At 39.2% G+C, this 5,005-nt stretch overlaps 1 protein-coding gene across 1 annotated transcript in view; it reads left to right on the top strand.

The window, feature by feature from the left end:
- The first annotated feature begins 484 nt into the window (after positions 1 to 484).
- The window catches only part of LOC139386773 (voltage-dependent calcium channel beta subunit-associated regulatory protein-like), a 20,167-nt gene continuing 15,646 nt past the window's right edge, over positions 485 to 5,005 (top strand). Inside the window, exon 1 of the mRNA XM_071132584.1 lies at positions 485 to 547. The gene's annotated coding sequence lies outside the window, so the exon portion shown is untranslated. The remainder of the gene's footprint in view (positions 548 to 5,005) is intronic.

Genomic DNA, 5,005 nt, shown 5'->3' with positions numbered 1-5,005 from the left:
TGCAAGAGGTGAATATTGGCATCTCAATTGGTTCAGGAACTTTCTATCATGGATATGATATTATCATGGGCATTAATTACCTCCGTTATAGGTGTGTCATGAATCATCAAGACAGGTAATGAAAGTAACTATCAAAAATATTTCACCTGCAAAGCTCACTGACTGTGCTTGCTGATCTGTGTTTTTCGTTTAGCAATAGGAGAGCAATGATATCAGTAAATCAATAAAACAATAATATCAAAATCTTTGTTTCACATCTTAGTGCTAGGGCTATTATGAATTATGCAAAATATAAATGGAAGAAATGATTCCCACGCGCTTCGCGTAAACTTGCACGGACCACCAGTGTCTGTTCCATCTCACGTCTTCGCCGTCTTCGTCACGTGGTGTTTTCAGGATCGGGCTGTGGGTGTGTCTTATTCAGTCCGGTTTCATTCATAACTAAGATCGGCATTTAACGCCCAAATTAAACTATGCGGAGAAGACTGACGCTATTTGCGTGTGATGGACAGCGTCAAATGGACCACATGAAGTAACCCAGAATAAGGTAAGTGTGTCTCCATAGTGGGCTTTCGGTTTTATACATACAGCCAATCCATCTGTTCCCTTTGATTTATGATTGAATTATATATTCTAGTAGAATGGAGGGATAGTGCACACTACAGATTGTAGCCTACTCTGATACAGTTGACATGTAGTCATTCCAGCACTGCCCTATATATCTAGTAGGCTAGTTGGGGTAGTAGGGGATGTGATGTGGATAGGATTAGCGATCCATACTGTAGAATACAATTTACCAAACATATTGCTGATAAATCTCGCCACACCATTGCGATGAAAATGATACAGCGATGTGAGGAGAGCACACGTCTGATTGTGAAGTTTGCCATAGCCTATGCAGTACAAAAAGCACTTTTGTTACATAAAAGGCAACAATAATTGCCGATGATGGTCAAATATATTCGATATTATATTTTGGTAATAATACACACCGCTTGGCTGTTTACTGTAAGATGTGTGTCAAAAATAAGATGGTGCATGCATGTGCAACGACTTCCTTGATCAGCGGTTTCTCGGAAGAAAGGATGCTGAGATGAGCGCTGTCTCAGCACCAACCCGAGGAGAGAGAGGCGCTTCGGTTATCATCAGAGGGGAAAGAAACTGGGGGGTTACTTCAATGCATGACGAGACATGATGTGACGTTATTTCAAATGTTTCATATGTAGAAAAGAATGTGCTAGAATATCCACTGACTTTCTTTTTGTTGCCGTGCCCATATTTCTGATGCCCAGAAAGCATGATATTATATGGATATTATAGTGAGGGACATTACATTATTTCGGTCATAATTAAAAAGTTAGACAAAGCCTTTAGTTAGGCTTAGTCCAAGGATCTGGATCACATCATTTCACTTTCACCTGCTGTGACACATCAGTCCTCATCTCGGATGTGGCAGGCTTCACTCACAGCAAGTGTACTAGACTTCTGCTGTTTCCTCAAGTACAGGCACATCTCTGATTATTTCAGGGACAATCTACAGTCCTACAATTGCATGATTCCCCCGAGGTGAATAAGGGAGGAGAAAGCTGCACTCACTAGATCACTTTGTCCTGGGGAAGTGTTCATCTTGGCACCATTTTTTAGATTTAGTCTAGTCTTCGTCATTTTTATTAAAATATAATTATGTCTTAGTCACATCTTTGTCATTTTGAAGAATAATTTAGTTTAGTTATTGTCAAAAGGACGAAAATAGTGGGCCATTTTAGTCAACTAAATGCCCTTTCATTTGAGTCACATATTTTTATTGCCTCATTAACCTATACTAAACATAAATCACTGACTTCCATGTGCACAAACATAGCATAACATCCTATCGCATGATTCTCTTCCCAACAGCCAAATGGGCAGAAGAGCACATTACTCAGCAGCAGATTAAAAATCCCACCCCTTGACAGGTCTCCAGACTAACTTTTTCAGTTGGTGGCATCAGCCCATGATTTGGTCGCACCATTTGTTTTCCCCTCAGCATCACAGTGCTGTGTAATCACCTTATAAAATACTTCACAGTGCTGTAGACTGTGTAACAGGCTACTGAGAAGGTAGGCTATTCAAGAATTAATGTTCAGTGTTTCATCTAACATGTCCAAGCACTTATGCAAGATATTTTTATGTGCAAGTGCAACCTAATCCAGTGATAGTCATGAATTGCGGCTTGACTATAGGATATTGTTTTTATAATTTTATATTGTCTGAATTTTGTTGTTCAGTAGGGATGATTTACCTGCATCTTTATGTGCTTTACACATAAAGCTAATTTATTTTGGGTCTAATTCACAGCATGAAGAAGTGAAAACTCAAAACACATTATCTAGAACGGTAAGACTAAACATAATACTCACTGCTAGTAGTCACGTAAACAGTCAATTGAATGTCCTAAAAAGTGTTGCAGTTGTAGCCTGCTACCCTATGCGCTCTGACTGCATCACTTCTTGTTTTTAGCACAAACATTCATGTGTTGGAAATTCCAAATTGTTTGCACAGTCAACTTACACACAGAACTGACACACACACTTACCACACCAGACATGCCACCTTTTCACAGTCCCCATTCCAGATCAAGTTCAAGGAAACTTACAGTATTGTACAGAGCCATGATTGCATGGAACTCCCTTCAATCTTATATAGTGCAAGTGAACAATAAACCTGGTTTCAAAAAATGAAAAAAACAACAACACCTCACTGCACAATGCCTCTCCCCCGTGTGACCTACTTGTTGTGTATATACTGACATGTGACCTACTTGCTGTGTGTATATACTGACATGTGACCTACTTGCTGTGTGTATATACTGACATGTGACCTACTTGTGTGTGTATATACTGACATGTGACCTACTTGTTGTGTGTATATACTGACATGTGACCTACTTGTGTGTGTATATACTGACATGTGACCTACTTGTTGTGTGTATATACTGACATGTGACCTACTTGCTGTGTATATACTGACATGTGACCTACTTGCTGTGTGTATATACTGACATGTGACCTACTTGTGTGTGTATATACTGACATGTGACCTATTTGCTGTGTGTATATACTGACATGTGACCTACTTGCTGTGTGTATATACTGACATGTGACCTACTTGCTGTGTGTATGTACTGACATGTGACCTACTTGTGTGTGTATATACTGACATGTGACCTACTTGCTGTGTGTATATACTGACATGTGACCTACTTGCTGTGTATATACTGACATGTGACCTACTTGCTGTGTGTATATACTGACATGTGACCTACTTGCTGTGTATATACTGACATGTGACCTACTTGCTGTGTGTATATACTGACATGTGACCTACTTGCTGTGTGTATGTACTGACATGTGACCTACTTGTGTGTGTATATACTGACATGTGACCTACTTGCTGTGTGTATATACTGACATGTGACCTACTTGCTGTGTGTATATACTGACATGTGACCTACTTGCTGTGTGTATATACTGACATGTGACCTACTTGTGTGTGTATATACTGACATGTGACCTACTTTTTGTGTGTATGTACTGACATGTATATGTAACTCATAGATACACACACACACACACACACACACACACACACACACACACACACACACACACACACACACACACACACACACAACATGTTAATGTTTTTACTTTTGTAAAGTATTTTGTCTGGTAATGTGTTTTTCGTTGTGTCTGTCCCCAGTAAGACTAGCTGTCACTATTGGCGTCGGCTAATGGAGATCCTAAAAAAATTAACAACAACAAAAAAATCACTCACAATGGCGGATACACAATTCTTTATTTCGCCCTTTGTATCTTAAAGGCATAGTTGCTATATGAGCTCAATATGACAAATAAAACATATACCCACAGAAAGCTGAGAACAAGCGTAGTTGCTTCTAAGGTTTGTATTTCCAGCGATTTGATTATGAAATGTTATAAAATCAGAAGCCTTTTGTCTCTCTCCCGGAGCGCACATTGAGGGAGAGGGAGAGATGTGGCTCGCTCATCACAGTAGCAGGCCCCATCGAAAGATAAGTAAATTGGCTCCAAACGTTGCCCCTTTTTCTACCGGGAGCTTCTACCACCTGAAGATTAAGGTGTGTGCCTAATTTGCGAGGTTGTGTTGCTGCCAGATTGGAAACCCTCCAAAAACTCTTGTCCAGTCCATTTACTAGTCAGATTTTAGGGACAGATCAAAATGTACTGGGGGAGGGATGGTTCAAAATAGTGGAGGGTTGTCAAAGTTCTCTTTTTGCTTTGGGGAAGGTTGTTGGTTTTTTGAGGGGGCACAGGGGAGGGTAGTCAAACAATGTCTTAACTTCCTTTTGATATTACCCTAATAAAGTTTAGAAATGTTTGTGAAGGTTTGGTATGGTGTGGCTATTATTAAGCTACAGCTACTGCAGGGCTATCAGATGAAGGGAACGTGCCCTGGTGCTCCAACTGTTTCCGACAGTTGGAAGAAGATTGTTTTAGGCCCACTAGAATTACACCTATAATCTAACAATATATTGCTTATCTTTATACCAAATATTCAGGTAGAAAAAGTACGAATTCTGTACGTCTGTATCTGTAGCCACAGCAACCATATGACATAAAGAAATGCATGTTGGTGTTGTAGCATGCCAACAGCATATCTCTCTCTCTGGGCTAAGCTATATATATATATATATATATATATATATATATATATATATATATATATATGCACTACCGTTCAACAGTTTGGGGTCATTTAGAAATGTCCTTGTTTATGAAAGAAAAGCACATTTGTTGTCCATTAAAATAACATAAAATTGATCAGAAATACAGTGTTGATATTGTTAATGTTGAAAATGACTATTGTAGCTGGAAACGGCTGATTTTAAATGGAATATCTACATAGGCGTAGAGGCCCATTATCAGCAACCGTCACTCCTGTGTTCCAATGGCACATTGTGTTAGATTAGCTAAGTTTATTATTT

Source organism: Oncorhynchus clarkii, chromosome 28 (genome assembly GCF_045791955.1).
Source record: "Oncorhynchus clarkii lewisi isolate Uvic-CL-2024 chromosome 28, UVic_Ocla_1.0, whole genome shotgun sequence".
NCBI classification, from domain to species: Eukaryota; Metazoa; Chordata; class Actinopteri; order Salmoniformes; family Salmonidae; genus Oncorhynchus; species Oncorhynchus clarkii.
Note: the sequence above shows the minus strand (reverse complement) of the source record. Positions and strands in the feature narration are given on the sequence as shown.